This window comes from Myotis myotis, unplaced genomic scaffold (assembly GCF_014108235.1).
Source record: "Myotis myotis isolate mMyoMyo1 unplaced genomic scaffold, mMyoMyo1.p scaffold_m19_p_16, whole genome shotgun sequence".
Taxonomy (NCBI): Eukaryota; Metazoa; Chordata; class Mammalia; order Chiroptera; family Vespertilionidae; genus Myotis; species Myotis myotis.
The window spans coordinates 50,042,525-50,060,087 of record NW_023416320.1 but is presented as its reverse complement, the minus strand read 5'-3'; the positions used below and the strand labels follow the sequence as shown (position 1 = coordinate 50,060,087).

Below are 17,563 nucleotides of genomic sequence, written 5' to 3'. Positions count from 1 at the left end.
ACTCTCCTCTGGCACAGAGCAGCTTAGTGGGCTCCTGGCTTCATGGATTCGGGCTACTGGTGGCGCTGACGCGTTTCCATCTCCTTTACAGCCAGACAAGTGTGGATGCCAGTATTCCTTATGTTCTCAATATGCGTGTTTGTTTTTTATTCCAACGAGGTGATGCACCTCTTCACATATTTGTTAACCATGTGTATCATCACTGTGAATTGAATATCCACATTTTTACTTAATTTGTATGAAAATATTGATGTTTTTAACCAATACAAAAATATATTTTTTATTTTATTTTTTAATTTCTTTATTAAGGTATTACATATGTGTCCTATCCATCCATTACCCCCCTAACCCCCCCACTCATGCCCTCACCCCCCTGTTGTCTGTGTCCATTGGTTAGGCTTATATGCATGCATACATGTCCTTTATTTCTGATTTTTATGAGTCTTAACTATGAAAAAGCTTTAAAAATAAGTCTTGAGCAGATTCATCCAATATGTTTTCCAATTAAGCAGAATTCTACTGAAAATCGAAAGACCTGAGGCTGCATCTACAGACAACAGATTAGTCCACATCCCCATTCCCCAGCACTAAAGGAGTTCTATAGAATGGCTGTCTTTAAAAATCCAAGGACTGATGGGAAATCAGAATATTGTGAGAAATTTGGGAGATCTATCAGTATCTGCTTCACGAATAACAGGGCACAGTGATATTTATTGCATCAATAAAGGAGGAAAATATGCGGTGTTTGTTTTACTGAAACTGACCCAGCAATCCCACTTCTGAGAATATATCCTAAGAATTCCAAAACACCAATCAGAAAGAATGAATGCACCCCTATGTTCATAGCAGTGTTATTTACAATAAAACAACCCAAGGAGGATATAATTTTATTTGCAACTAGAGACCCAGTGCACAAAATTCATACATGGGCAGGGCCCCTAGGCCTGGCTGGAGATCAGGACCGATCGGGACCTTCCAGCTGCCAGCCAATGCCTTCCTTCTGTCTGCCGGCTGGGGCCTTCCTTCCACTGGCTGCTGGCTGCCAGCCGGGGCCTTCCTTCATTCCCCCACCCCCTGGTGGTCAGCGCACATCACAGCATGCGGTCAAACTCCTGGTCGATAGAACTTCCGAGGGGACAATTTGCATATTACCCTTTTATTATATAGGACTAGAGGCCTGGTGCACAAATTTGTGCACAGGTGGGGTCCCTCGGCCTGGCCACTTATAGGGGCTGATTGGGGCAAAGGGAGGTTGGCTGGGAGGAGGAGCCATGGGAGGTTGGCCAGCAGGGGGAGAGGCCACGGGAGGTTCGGCTGGCCGGGGGAGGGACTGCAAGAGGTTGGCCAGCAGCAGGAGGTTGGCTGTAGGAGTGCACTGACCACCAAGGGCAGCACCTGCTTTGAGTGTCTGCCCCCTGGTGGTCAGTGTGCATCATAGCGACTGGTCGACCAGTTGTTTGGTCGCTTAGGTTTTTATATATATAGATGATGGCATAGAAAAAAATTACACAGGTAACACTAAACCATGAAACTCTATGATAAAAGGAGAATCTGTGAGGACAACCTCAGTGCCAGGGTTTGTAGCTGAAAGTTGTTCCAATACACACTGGCCAGGCCACGCTTGTACCTACAGACCTCACATCCGAAGTGATGGGTGGTAACATGAGAAAGTAAGCTCACAGAGGACAAAGGTAAAGCATTTGGCAGCAATTATGCGAAGTAGAGTGTCTGCCAGCTTAGTGGAGACTTAATGAATGATGCTCATTGTGCCCTAATGGTGTATGACAACTTCATGAAGAGCTCTTACAAAGCTTCAGGGTTAACACAATCTGCTATGTCTTGGCTTTGAAAGAAGTCGTTCCTGAAGCTGACACGTCTCCAGGTATAGGATGCTGAGCTAACTCGGGCAAATGTTCTCTGCCTTCCTCAGGATTTGTCATGGCCCAGCATTACTTTGTTCCAACAGCTGCCATTGTGTTGGTATGACCGCAGACACAGCCCCACATTAACATCACTGTGAAAGCTCTGAGAAAGACAAACTTACATTTTAATTAAAATAGCAACCAGAGCTCATCCATTTCTTCAGTGTAAAAGTTTTGGTCCTTAAGCAAACTCTTAGGACCTTTTGGCAAGCTTTGTAGTCCCTTGAATTGCTTCCCCAGAGGCGGTAAACAAAACTATTTATAGTGCATGCTCTCATGATTCTTCCATAGTTTAATCCCCACGCATAGTCTCTATTCACAGCAAAACAAAAGAAAAACTATTTTATCAAGATATGCAAAGAATAAGTGAGTGGTTAGTCCACATTCTCCTAAAAGAACCTCCATGCATGTTTCTAAGGCTTTAACACCCCCAAAGAGAAATCATACTGGGCCTCTGGAGGCTAGCCACCTTTTTCTGTGAAAGGCCAGAGAGGACGTGCTTTAGGTTTTGTGGACCTTACTGTACCTGTCACACCACACCCCTCTGCCACTGTCCCAGGAAGGTGGCCACAGATATTTAAGGTAATACTCAGTGTCACTGCTTCCTGTAACACTTCACAAAAGCAGGTGGCTGGTAGGATTTGGCTCAGGGGCCCTAGTTTGTGGGCCCCTGATCTATGGGATGGAATTCAAACATATAAGGCCTTTCACATCCCAACACAAGATACCTCTGTAGGCTCACCTCGTTCCACACTCCCCCATGAGCTCTCCAGCCCAGCCCAACTCAGTTCTGGATATTTTTGTTGTTGTTAATCCTCACCCAAGGACATTTTTCCATTAATTTTTAGACAGAGTATAAGGGAGGTGGAGAGAGAGAGAGAAGGAGAGAGGTAAAGAGGAAGAGAGAGAGAAGCATCGATGTGAGAGAGACGCATGGATTGGTTGTCTCCCATAAGCTCCCTGATCAGGACTAGGGATAGAACCTGCAACTGAGACAAGTGCCCTTAACCAGATTCAAACCCAGACCCTTCAGTCTGCAGGCCAACACTCTAGCCACGGAGCCAAACTGTTATGGCTGTTCTCTGCATTATACCATTTCATGGCAACACTTATTTCATGAAATATCTCACTACTGTAGGAGAGGAAAATTATTTTTGAATTCTTGGCAGGAAAAAAAAATCCCTCTATCCTTCTGGGTTCTTGGCTGAGACTCCTGTAACAAAAGACAGATTCACAAGAGGTTTATTAACATGTGAACCTCACAGACACATGGGAGGTACTTAGACATCAGTGAATAACCCCTGAGCTGGCTTAGAATCCGGATTCAATACCACCTTAGTAGGGAAGGCGGAGGAGTGTATAGATCTTTTGGGGACAGGAAGTAATTTCAGGCAAGATGAATGGGCCGTCAGAAGAACAGATGAGACTTCAGGGAGTTTGTGACAAAGTTTGTCTGGGCTGCCTGGTCCTCTAGTCTCTTCTCGGGGACAAGGGTGCCTCTTGCCCGGGAGATGAAACTTCGGGGAGGGGCTGCTGACCAGTGGTTCTGTTCCCTGGAAGGCTCTGTCTATACAGAGTGGGAGCTCAGGGAAAGCTTGTCCCTGCAACTGCTGTTGTTCAAGTGTCTACAGCTCAAAATGATCAAGGCATCGAAGTGGCATATTTTGAGGTGGCATATTCTGCCACCTTTAGTACCTCCAATATCTCAGCCCATTCTTCACCTGGAAAGCTCTAATCACATTAAAATTCACTTACTAATGCCCAACCTCCTCTTCAGTGTTTCTCATCCCACGACCCTCCCCCCCCCCCCGCAAAAAAAAAAAAAAAAAAAAAAAAAAAGCTGGGCTATGATGGCCCAGTTCCTGAGCGCACCCAGCATCAGCATCATTCCCCTGGTCCCCACCCCCCATCCCAACCACCACGTACAGTCTTCCTGGTAAAGCTTATATTCCATCCATTGTTAAATCCCCAGGGTCTGGCATATGGTGGGAGCTCAACCAAGATTATATATATTTTTTAATATGACTTGAAAAATCTTATTAACGTAGGAGGGAGAGAATGCCAGTTGCCTGACAGCATCCACGGCCACTTTGATCCTCAGTAGCAGACTACTTTCAGTCAAGCTCATGGCTGCCTAGAAACATGACTATGTTTAAAGCCTCTCTTCCATATAATCTCTGGCCAATGGAATCAGCACAGAAGTGGCAATTGTGGGCCACGCCCTTAAGCGGAAAAGACACAGATTTTTATGTGAGAAAAAAAAATGTTTTTTAAACCAGTCTCATTTCAGTGTCTGCCAGACACGATTTCATTTCTACCTCAACTATATAAAAATAAACTTAGTATATTTTATACAGTGGGGTCTTGACTTACGAGTGTCCCGACTAACGAGTTTTTCGAGATATGAGCCATCTCTCAGCTGATTTTTTGCTTTGAGTTGCGAGCTAAAATTCGGGTTACGAGCCAGCTTCAGATACCCCACCGCTAGTTGGCTCAGCGAACGTCACAGTGAATGCCACAACATCAGCCCAGCATCACGTGTCTCACTAGTTCACTTTTTGATTTGACATATGAGTAATTTTAGTTACGAGCTCCGTCACGGAACGAATTAAACTCATAAGTCAAGGCCGCACTGTAATTAATATACTTATTGCCATTGTTTTGATTTTTAAATGTGTTGTTCCAGCCCTGACTGGTTTGGCTCAGTGGATAGAGCGTCAGCCTGTGGACTCATGGGTCCTGGGTTCGATTCCGGTCAAGGGCATGTACCTTGGTTGTGGGCACATCCCCAGTAGGGAGTGTGCAGGAGGCAGCTGATCAATGTTTCTCTCTCATCGATGTTTCTAACTGTCTATCCCTCTCCCTTCCTCTCTGTAAAAAATCAATAAAATATATTTAAAAAAATAAATAAATGTGTTGTTCCAGAAATATGAATAAATTCATTTATTGGGCTGGTGCATTAATTTAAATATTTCCTTGCTGTTATATTATTTTAAATAACAGACATCTAAATGTTTAAGGCATAAACTAAAGAAATAAAATGTTTGACTGTTTGCCTACAGTGCAGATTATTTCTATTAGAAAAAGTCAGGCAATGGGCTGAGTGGAAAGAGAAAGCCCTCTAACTGTGCCTCCCGGGAAAGCAGTGAGCAGGCAATGCAGGACAGTGGCTGGAGCCGTCACAACAGAAGGTCTGTGTCCACAGAGTTCCACACAGACCATAGGAGACACGTCATCTAAAACAGTATATTAAAGGTATATTAAAGATAAGGATTATAAACACAATTTTCATTGAATTCTAGGCACTACAATTTATGTAAATGGCACTGTAATGTATGTAGTCATTTATAAAATCACTAATATGAAATAAATCTAAAAGTTTATAGCAAAGGTTAGCTGCTTATTGTTTTTAAATAAATACAGGACAGACCAGTCATCCTTTGGGTTTTTCCCCAAGAGACACAGACAGAAATGACCTGCAGCCCACATGGAATGGTGCTGGCACAGTGAGACTTTGGAAGGCGGAGGCGAGCCATTGAGGTACAGCTGAAACAAGTGATGTTTGCTCTAGTTCAGGGTCAGAGGTGGGTCAATGAAGAAGACTGGGAGGAGAGTCAGATTCAGGTCCAGATTCTCCATTGTCAGTTGTCAAGAGGGTGGAGATACATCTGGATCTGAGACTGTCCCCTTGAAGGAGGGCTTGCACTCTCCCAGCCCTGGCATGGCCAGTGCAACTGGCAGGAAGGAATGTCAGAAGCCAGAGGCGCTGAGGGCATCAGGGAGCTCCGGGTTCAGGAGAGGGTGTCAGTTAGGAAGAGGGATCTGCAGTCACAGCAGAGCTGTCGTGAGCCCAGGGTGAGGGCTGAGTTACCCCAGGAAAGGGGAAACCTAGGATTCAGAGAACAAAAGTGACTAGGACAGCAAGACTGTAATATGGGAGAGTCATCTGGTGACCCAAAGAACACACTCTGCAGGGTGATAATGAAGTGATGCAGGTAGTGTCTGAGCGAGTGGTGCGGCCCTCCATCCTCGTAACAGGGGGAAAAGTGGAGGTGGGCCCTAGCTGAAAGTCCCACAGATTGTGGACACAGGGAACATGCAGGGAAGTGCACACCCTCCCACAGCTGCAGCACCCTCACGCTGCAGCGGGAACAGCCACTCCAGGGCTGGGCATGGGGGACTTGTACACAGCCTGATCCACACTTCAGAGTCAGGTCAGCACAGGGAGTCCAAGCTGAGCAAAGAGCAGAAAGAACTTTTGCATGTATGACCGTTCCTGGTGAAAGTATGTGCCTCCGGGTAATGCAGGAGATACCTGGTAGAGACCACGATGGACAGATACAGCATCCAGTCCGACGCAAAGTGGCCACAAGCCATTCCCCAAGTGAGAAACATGCAGAATTTCACCTACACTCGCCGGTGCAGTGGAAAGGAATCAAGACCTAGACAGGCATCAATGGCTCTAGAATAGGAATACTAATTAATGTAAAATCAACACCATTACCAGCCACCAAAAATGGACTTTTAAAAATAAAATGTTTACCAAAAAACTATTTTTTACTGGAAAAATTATAAACAGCGATTTGGAAAGTTCCAAAAGGAATATAATTCATGAAATGAAATTCCACTGAGTTTGTTCTCAATATATTGAGAATTTTACATGTTTCAGGCACTCTTCAAAGGAACTCAATGAGGTTGGTGCTAAACAAAGAACTGAGTCATGGAGTGGTTAGGAAGGTCACTCGCAAAGAGCTCTACAGCATGCTGGCACTCAAAGTGCTTCTTGTTTGAAATGTTAACTATGAATAATGTCGTCCACAGTCAAAGAAGGAAGGAAGGAAGGGAGTGAGGGAAGAAGGAATGAGGGAGGGAGGGAGGAAATTAAATACATATAACATTTGATTGATTCAACAGAAAAACAACTGGTTGACTTAATTGAATAGCTCAAACCACCAACCTACTCATCTGAAACCAGGTAGACAATAGAGAGACCTTTTAATTCACCAAAATACTTGCTTGCTTCATAGAATAACATTATTCACAGTCCACACACTATTGCAAACACACACACGTGCGCACTTCAAAATTCACTGCAGCACACTTCTGTGGGTTCAAGTACACTATTACCTCTATTACACGATCCAACTGAATAACACAAGGGACTCAGAAAATATTTAAGCAGATGATCACATAACTGCTGCCGTGGCCTTCGCACCCCTGAACACCAGCGTTCCCACCCTGTGATCGCCAGAACAATCGTTGCCCGGACTCACCCGCAGCACTCACCTGTCAGAGGGGATACTTAACATATTAACCCACAAAATACTTGCTTGATGTTGAAGGATGGAAATCAGGATACAGAGAAACTTCCTTTGCTAGTGAGATCCAGGAATTTAGTTTGTGAGGTCACACAAGCAGTCCATGATCTTCCCCAACTGGTTTATTTGAAGATTTTAATTTCAAACTACATTTCAATTGAGGGAAAGAAGACTTATTTTTTAAAAGAGCTCAGCTCTAAGCCAGGAAATGAAATAATTTTTGTTCGTTAAAGGACATATATTGTAATCAAAAGAAAACATTACTCACGGTCCCAAGAACAGCCCTTTTTCAGAATTCTAGTTCATCTAAAATGTTCTAAAAAACTCTCCTAAATTTAAAGGAACAAGAACATGAAAATGCCCTTTATAGCTAACTTGTTAGATTTGGGATAAATTTATAACACAATACAGTTATATTATTCATGTGTTGTATGGCAAATGTGCTGCATGGCTTTATATAAAAGTATTTCATTTTATAGGCAACATATTTATGATCTTTCCTAAAACTTGAGGCATATTTTGAAATGTTAAATGATTATGAAGGATTATAATTCACCTAAACTTTATTAAAACAACTATTTACAAAATCCCAACTTGGAGGAAACAAAGATGAATGTTATGGTCTTTGCCTTTAAGAATCATGTAATGTATGGTTTTGATTTGAGGGATATGATGTCACAATTTAGAAGGAAAAAGGCTTTCTTACTTTAACCATCTCCTCTATCTAGCTTCTACCCCAATCTTGGACCCATTACTAAAGAATAATTGAAACTCACAACTTTTATTTGCAAAGCCACCAATCTTATTATAAAAGCCTTTTCACTACTTTAAACAGTAGACATGATGGATGTGGGCTACTTGATTGCAGGGTTCCTGGAGCATTAAGTTAATCTGCAGAAGAAAACAAAATTTATAGCAGAGCAGAGGAAAATCTGAGAGCCAAGAGTGGCGGCTTGGGTCAGGGAGGCCTGTGACTATTAGGGAACCACTTAGAAAAGTGGGACTTCATTACCAGGCACTGGCCACACCACAATGCTTAATGATGGATGCATCCTTCTAGAGTTCAGCCATCCAGCCCAGCCTCATAGCAGGTAGCCTTAACCCCATATTTGCAGAGTCAACAAAGTTGAATCTTGGATGAAGTAGGGTCTTCAGCTTTGCATTTTGGTCCGCTTACCTACAAATGATGAAACTTCTTTGAGTCTCAGTTTCTTCATCTACAAATGATGATGACAACTCAGGTCAGAGAGTGAGAGGATTAAATGAGATACTGTATATAATGAGCTCAGCTCCCAGAACCTGTGGATTTATGAGATTTACTGAGATTTACAGTAGCTATTGCTACTTATTTTTTTCTTCTCCTGGTTTTCTTCTTTCTTCTCTTGTCTCCCAACTATATTTTTTCTTCCTGCTTATATTGTTTCCAGGCAAATTTCTTCATCTAAAATTTTTTCTTTCTACACTTTGTTCCTGTCCCCTGTGGACCCAGAATGTGATCTGTTGTAGAGAATGTTATACGTGAGCTTGAGAAGAAGGAGTATTCTGCTATTACTTTATGTAGTATTTTCAAAAGCCAATTAGATCAAGTTAGATGATATGGCCACATCTGCTCAGGCCAGCTGTGTCTTCACTGCTTCTCTCTTGGTCTCTCCATTCTGGAAGGAGGGTGTTTGAAGACTCGGCTGTAACAGGGAGTTCGCCTCTTCCTCCTTCGGGTTCTATCAGTTTTCGTGCCACATATTTTGATGCTCTGTTCTCAGGTAAAAAAAATAAAACACAGGATCCTATGTCTCCTTACAAAGCTGAGCCCTTTGTAATTAAGCAGCGTCTGCTTACTTGGTTGATTTTCCTTGTTCTGGCATCTGCTTTGTCTGAAAATAGCGATCTCAGCTTTCTTCAGAGCATGGTGTAACTTTCCCTTTTTGGCTAAGTCTGTGTCTTGAAGCCCTTTCAGCTACTATATAAAGTGGGAGAAAGTAGATTTACAGTTGTTTGTAATTAATACAAATTAATACAATAATTAATAAGTAAAAACATAAGAATAAACTCTATCTTGTGTGCTCACACCTGTAAAACTACTTTTGCCACCACTCTATATAATCTATATATATAAAAAGCCAGCAACCTTAATGGTGTCATGACCATAATGACCGTTAGACCAGAATCACCGCGGCCCCTCGCCGGGCGGGCCCCGCCCCCCAAGGAGCGGTTAGGGGCGCCCCTACGCAGCACGATAGGGTGTGAGTTTGATGGGGGAAAGTCAAACAAACAGGGGGGAAAGCTCTTAAGGGGCTGCAGGGTTGGGGTGGTCTGTCCAGAGTAAGTTTGGAGTGTGCTGGGCAAGGAAGAGGAAGATCCGATTAGAAAACGGCATCACCACCGGCCTTGACCCAGAACTGGTGCTGCTGGCCGAACACCTGCTGAAGCCGATGCCCTTGGACAAGCAGGTTGAGACTGGGCCCTTCCTGGAGGCGGTGTCCCACCTGCCACCCTTCTTTGATTGCCTTGGGTCTCTAGTGTTTAGTCCCATCAAGGCAGACATAAGTGGTAACATCACAAAAATCAAGGCTGTGTACAACACCGACCGGGCCAAGTTCTGGACCCTGCAGAACATTCTAGAGGTGGAGAAGAAAATGTATGGAGGAGAGTGGTGCCAAGTGGGGGCCATGCTGGTGCTGATGTGGCTGAAAAGGGGCCTCTGCCTCATATGGGTCTTCCTACAGAGCATCTATGACAGGGAGCAGGACGAGAGCCACCCCAACCTCATCCGCATCAATGCCACCAAGGCCTAGGAGATGGCGCTCAAGAAGTGCCATGGCTGAATTGTGCAGAAGATCTTCCAGGTAGCGCTGTGCCGCGCCCTACAAGCCCAGCTTCCTGAAAGTGCTCTCCAAAGGCCAGAACATGACGGAGGAAGAGTGCCTGGAAAAGGTTCGCCTGGAGATGACGTCAACCACCACCACTGACGTCATCTACGAAATGTACACCAACATGAACGCCGAGCTCAACTACCAGGTGTAGGCGTGCCCAGCGGCTGGCACTCCCAGAAACAGACAAGCCAGAATCACTGCTGGCAGGCCACCTTGGCCTGCGTCCCCCAGAGTGGCCTAGACTCTGGCTGGGGTTGCAGGGGACAGCCCTGGTTTCTGAAAAGTCATTTTTGGGGTCTATCGTAACAGAGCAATAAATAACCACCCTATTTCAGAATTACCTTCAATTTCATGGCAGCACAGACCGACTGCCTTCATTTCATTGTGATAAAAATCAGTTAATGTTGCTAATAAGTCAAGTCCTACAGTTTTCTGATTTTGTCCCCCCACGTGGTGCATGAGCCTGGGGGATCCCTGTCATACACCTCATTTTAAAAATGAGGATCTGGTGCAGTGATGTTTCTGGTCATGTAAAGACCACGAGGAGTCTGATTTGAAATTATACAGGATTTTTCTTTAAAGCAGACTGCTGTGTGCTCCCGTGGTTGCACGCCCAGCCTCACAGCGCTGTCAGTATAGACTCCGTTCTTTCTTACTGTATTTTTCCCGACAGTTTTTTATAGTTAAAAACAACCAGTAAGGCTTTGATGACCTTGACCAAGGGGACTTTATTTTGAAGCTATCAGGTATGAGTAACTGACCATAGATGACTGAACTTGAATTCTTCTGTGTAAGTATTTTCTTCAAGGACAGCCTATCCCACCTAAGAAACTACCTATCATGTGTGTTCTCAGAGGGGAGACCACGAGCCCTCCAGATGCTGAGACCTAAGGAAACATCTTGCTGCCGTAACTGTCCCTCCTGGCACTAACAAGAGCTGTATTTTGAAAGTGTTGGGGTGAATAGAGGAACCCCTAAAGAATTCATGTATGTTAAAAACCCAATGAGGAACAATTGGTGATTTTTATGCAAACACTAAATAATTTTTAAATAAATCTCTATTTTGGAATCGCAAAAAACAAACACACACACACACACACACACACACCAAACACACACACACACACACACACACACACACACACACACACACAACAACAACAACAACAACAAAAAACAACAACACCCCACACTCATTTTGGAGATAGTGAAGGGCAGTTTGTCCAGATTGTTGAGAGCTCAGAATTAGAGTTTAATTGGGATAGAAATCCTGCTAATAGCACCCAATGCCTGAAATCTGAGCACTCTACTTTTAGGTTTTCCAGTTTAAGTTTTTGGAGATTGCCTATTAAAACATTCCTGGTTGGAAAGTGTTTGTATAGAAGCCTATAAGTATTAAGCATTTGCAGTGTTTTCCATGCTTAGCTCTCTGTAAGGAATATGGAATAATGTTAAATGCATCATGTTCTCAAGAAGCTTGAATTATAAAATAAAAAATAAAGAAAAATATAATTATAAAAAATAAAAAAAGAAGAAGCTTGAGTTTTAGGGGTGAAATCAGACAGGCAGACAAGCGGTCTGGAACTAGCAGTCTCAGACTGTGAGAGGGATGTCTGTGGGATTGGGCATAAACCAGCAGGCGGACATCCCCTGAAAGGTCCTGGATTGTGAGAGGGTGCAGGCTGGGCTGAGAGACCCACCTCCTCCCATGCACAAATTTCGTGCACCAGGCTTCTAGTGTATATATATGAGAGAGAATATATAATACTAGAGGCCTCTCACATGAAATTTGTGCACTGGAGGGGGGGCGGGTCCCTCAGCCCAGCCTGCACCCTCTCCAATCTGGGACCCATTGAGGGATGTCTGACTGCCCATTTAGGTAGGATCAGGCCTAAATGAGCAGTCAGACATCCCTCTCACAATCCAGGACTGCTGGCTCCCAACCGCTCGCCTGCCTGCCTTCCTGATTGCCCCTAACCACTTCTGCCTGCCGGACGGATCACACTCTCATCATTCCCCTGCCAGCCTGATCCGACGCCTAACTGCACCACTGCCAGCATGATCGCCCCCAACTGCCCTCCTCTGCTGGGTTGGTCCCACCCAACTGCCCTACCCTGCTGGCCTGGTCACCCCCAACTGCCCAACCCTGCAGGCCTGGTCCTACCCAACTGCCCTCCCCTGCCAGCCTGGTCACCCCCAACTGCCATCCTTGCAGGCCTGGTTTCCCCCAACTGCCCTCCCCTGCAGGCCTGGTCCCTCCAACTACCCTCCCCTGCTGGCCTGATCATGCACAACTGCCCTCCCTGTAGGCCATCTTGTGTCCACATGGGGGTGGCCATCTTTGACCACATGGGGATGGCCATCTTGTGTGTTGGTCAATTTGCATATTATATCTTTATTATAAAGGATTATATCTATATACATAAAGCCTAAGTAACCAAACTACTGAAAGCCCAGTTGACCAGTCACTATCATGCACACTGACCACCAGGGGACAGACACTCAACACACAGGATCAGGCTCCCTTCTGTCTGGATCGAGCCTGTGGGGATTGGGCTCCCTCTGGCCTGGATCAGGCCATCAGGGATCAGGCCAAAATTGGCTATCTGACATCCCCCAAGGCGTCCAAGATTGCTAGAGGGTGCAGGCCGAGACAAGGGGCCCCATCGTGCACCAGGATTCTAGTTTCATTATATTACTAGAGGCCAGGTGCACAAATTTCATACATGGGGTGGGGGGTGGGGTGGTCCCGCAGCCCAGCCAGCATGCTCTCCGCAATCTGGGACCCCTTGGGGGATGTCTGATTGCCTGTTTAGGCCCGATCCCACAGGGATCCCTGCGGATCTGGCCTAAACTGGCAGTCGGACATCCCTCTCGCAATCCGGGAACACTGACTCCTAACCGCTCGCCTGCCTGATTGCCCCTAATTGCTTGCCTGCCTGCCTGATTGCCCCTAACACCTCTACCTTGGCCCCGGCTGTTGCAGCTTCATCCAGAAGGACATCCAGAATGACGTCCAGGCTGTTTGGCTCTCTGGTCTAATTAACATATTTTTCTTTTTTATTATAGATATTACATTATATTAATTAATTAATTATATTATATTATATTATATATTATATTATATTAATTATATTATACTAGTGGCCCATTGCATGAAGATTCACGCAATAGGCCTTCCTTCCCCTGGCTGCTGGCACTGGTTTTCCTCCGGCACCCGGAACCCAGGCCTTTGGTCCGGTCTCAAGGCTTGGCTTCTCCACTCTGGCTGCTCCAAGCCCCTCCTTTTTTCCCCCAGCTCCTCCTTGAGCAGAGTCCAGGGCGGGCTGGAATTCTGGGTCACCCACGGCGACCCAGGCCCCCAGCCCCTCCTTGAGTGGAGCCCAGGGCAGGCTAGAAACCTGGTTTGCCCCTGGAAACCCTGGCCCCCAGCCACTCCTTGAGTGGAGGCCAGGGCCGACAGGAAGCTTGGCTTCCTTCATTGCCAGGAGCAACCCAAGCCTCCTGCTCGCTCCAGCTCCGTGGCCGCTGCCATCTTCAGTAGTCTTCAATCTTCGCTCCATGACTATGTATGCAAATTAACCTCCATCTTTGTTGGTTTAATTTGCATAGTCGCTCTGATTGGCTGGTGGACATAGTGGAATGACACCAATTTGCATGTTTCTCTTTTATTAGTGTATATTATATTATATTATATTATTATAATCTTTATTATAGATATATATATGACTATATTGGAGTGCTTTGTCTTGGTGGGAAGGTGTGGGTGGAGAAGCAGAAGAGTTCTAAGATCTCATGATTAAGTCTCAGTTTTCTAGTGTCCCTATGTCTCTGGGCTGTGACCTTCACAGGGATTTTTCGCTCAGCCTAACCCCAGGTGACACAGGAAGACCAGAGGGGCAGTAGAAGAAATGTCCCCTTCCAGGAATGACAGGCTCTAATTAGGGCTTTGCCCTGGGGAGCATGTCTTTGTGATGGAGAACCCTGGACATATTCTACACAGATTACTACTCCTGTCTGCTTCCAGAAGCCTGAGAGGACCTGCTCAGTTCCTCAGGAGGTAAAATTCATGAAAATATGGGGAAGTCCTCTGAGACTGCTCCCCTCAGGAGTTTTGCCCACGTCACTTGTCTGCAACCTCCATCATTGTCCAAATGACCATTTCTGTGTTCTTAACCAGCCCATGGCTCCAGTGGCTTTTGTCAAGGTCCACAGGTCTGGGATGAGCCTATCAGCATTCATCTGTACCCAGATTTGAGCCTAGCAGTTTGCCCTATGATCTCAGTCCTCTGCTATGTCCAAGAAAATCCACTGATTTTCTGCATGCGTGATGCCTTCCTAAGTCACTACTGGTTAGAGGTAAAACCTCAAGTTCCATTTCTGCTCTTAGATCTCTTCCTTTCCTCTTTACATTCCCTACAACTGTCTTTCTTCCCATCTAATTCTATTACAACCAAGAAATAGATTTCTACCATGCAAATTATAGTCTTCCTTCACCAATGACTTTTCATTAGGAAATGTGGATATTTTGAGACATCTCAAAATATGAAAAGAAGTTGAAGAATGGTAAGTCAGCAAAGCTAAGTAAGAATTATGTTCCTGACAAAGTCCAGGGCACAAGCTTTCTTTTTCTTCCTGGAAGTTCCTAAGTCAGCCAATGATCAGAGGCATCCTACAAATCTTCTTTTAAACTTATTTATTTATTTAATCTTTATTGTTGAGAATATTATGTCCTCCCCCCTCCATTTCCCTCCTCCACCTGTATCCCACCCCACACCAGCCCTTCACCACCCTTTTGTCTGTGTCCATTGGTAATGCATATATGCGTATAAGTTCTCTGATTAATCTCCTTCTACCCCTTCCCTCCTTTCCTCTAAGATTTGTCAGTCTGTTCCATGTTTCCATGCCTCTGGTTCTATTTTATTCATAAGTTTATTTTGTTTGTTAGATTCCTTATTCATTTACTTTGACTTTTAGATGCAATTATTTATAGATATGTAATTATTACCATTTTACTGTTCATAAATTTTATTTTTTTCTTAAAGAAGAACCTTCACCATTTCATGTAACACTGGTTTAGTGGTGATGAACTCCTTTAGTTTTTTTCTTGTCTGGGAAGCTCTTTATCTAACCTTTAATTCTAAATAATAGCTTTGCTGAGTAATCTTGGTTGTATGTCCTTGCTTTTCATCACTTCGAATACTTCTTGCCACTCCCTTCTGGCCTGCAAAGTTTCTGTTGAGAAATCAGTTGACAGTCTTATGGGCCCTCCCTTGTAGGTAACTAAATGCTTTTCTCTTGATGTTTTTATGATTCTTTCTTTGTCTAGAACCTTTGGCATTTTAATTATGATGTATTTTGGTGTGGGCCTTTTTGACTCATCTTATTTGGGACTCTCTATTCTTCCTGGATTTGTAAGTCTATTTCTTTCACCATCCAAGGGAAGTTTTCTGTTATTATTTCTTCAAAAACTTTTCAAAATCTTGCTCCCTCTCTTATCCTTCTGGCAAACCCATGATGTGAATGTCGGTATGCTTGACATTGTCCCAAAGTCTTCTTATACTATCTTCATATTTTTAGATTATTATTTTACTTTTTCTCTTCTAATAGGGTGTTTTTTGCTTCCTCATATTCCAAATCACTGGTTTTATTCTCATTGTTCTCTACTGTACTATTAATTCCCTATAAATTATTTTTCATTTCAGTTAGTGTATCCTTCATTTCTGACCTGTCCTTTTTCATGTCTTTGATTTTCTCACTAAGATCCTTGAAGCTCTTATTAAGTATCTTCAGCATCCTTATAACCATTGTTTTGAATTCTGTATCTAATAATTTGTTGCTTCCATTTCATTTAGTTCTTTTTTTAGAGATTTCTTATCTTTCATTTGTGGCATGTTTCTTTGTCTCTGCATTTTGGCTGCTTCCCTGTGTTTGTTTCCATGTATTAGGTAGAGCTGCTATGTCTCCTGGAATTGGTAGAGTGGCCTTGTGTAGTAGGTATCATGTAGGGCCCAGTGGCTCAGCCTCCCCAGTCACCTGAGCTGGGCAGTCTAGGTGTGCCCCTGTGTAAGCTGTGTACACTGCCTTGTTGAACTTTGATTGCTGTTGGCATCACTGGGAGGAAATGACCTCCAAGCCAATTGGCTGATGAGGACCAGCTACAACTACAGTGGAAGAGTTGCTGTGCAGGAAACCCCCTTTCAGTGGGGCTTTGGAGCTCACCAAGTCTGCCCTTTGGGTTGTTGCTGGTGAATGTGGTAGAGTTGTAATCTGGCACGGTCTGAAGCAATCCACCAGGTTCACTGGCTCTGGGGCCTCCTGGGAAGTACAAAGTTAGTCCCTGCTTATGTCCTACCTGGGGCCACCAGGCACAAGGTACAAAGCAATCTGCAGACGACCATTAATTGTGTTGGGCTCAGAGATGCCCAGAGAGGTGGCCAAACTGTGAACCAAGGCTGGCTGCTATAGTGCAGGGCCTGAGTTCACTTATCCAGAGGTATGGGGCATGCTGAGTACAGCTGCTACTTGTTTTGTTTGACAGATTTTAGAAAAGTCTGAAGCCTGAGACAGGACAGGCCATTCATATGGAAAAGACATTGCAAACAGGTTGGGTTAGGCTGCAAATTGGGTGGGCTGCCCTGGTGTTCTTACCCTGATGCCCAGACAATTTAGTTCCTCCCCATATATCAGTGGTTGGCAAACCGTGGCTCGCGAGCCACATGCGGCTCTTTGGCCCTGTGGCATGGGCCATGAAGTTTCAATCACGCTGTACGTGCACACCCACATGTGGTATTTTGTGGAAGAGCCACACTCAAGGGGCCAGTTTGCCAACCACTGCCATATGTCCCTGGATCCTTTCAAGCTGGAGTTCAGAGAAAGTGAGTCCAAGTAAGTCCGTGTGCTGGCCATTTAAGAGGAACTGCCTGGGTCTCTGGCAACCTCAGTGACACTCAGCCACAATCCCAGCTTTTTTTTACAGCCCTAAGTTACTGGGACTTCTCTTCTTAGCTCTGGAACCCAGGGCTGAGGGATCTGGTGTGGGTCTTAGACCCCTTTCTCCACACAGGATACCACCTCACACAAGATAACCCTCCCAATTAAAAACATGCCACAAGTGGGTGTCAGACTAACATGTTCTGTGCCTCCCCCCCAGCCTACCATTCTCACTGAGGTTTCTTCTTTAATTCTGTAGTTATGGTAGATTTCAGGCAGTTCTGAATGATGGTTGTTCTGTATTTTAGTTATAGGTTTGATGTGCTTGTGGAAGGATGCGAGAACTACATTTACCTACACTGCCATCTTGGTTCCTCGCCTTCAGTGTCCTTCTAATCTTAGCTGGAACAATTAAGACCTCTAAATCATGTTTTAGTTTCATAGCTCTATTTTATTTGACACAAAAAAAATTATGGAGAAAGTCTTCAAAAAGGCACTGGGAGGAAAGTAGCCTTCATGC

The 17,563-nt window shown here is 44.6% G+C and overlaps 1 protein-coding gene and 1 pseudogene across 3 annotated transcripts in view; one reads left to right on the top strand and one right to left on the bottom strand.

Moving 5' to 3' along the window:
* The window catches only part of RALYL (RALY RNA binding protein like), a 571,820-nt gene that overhangs the window by 455,754 nt on the left and 98,503 nt on the right, over positions 1-17,563 (bottom strand). The gene's annotated exons all lie outside the window — the stretch shown is intronic.
* On the top strand, positions 6,253-10,261 carry LOC118670510 (annotated as a pseudogene).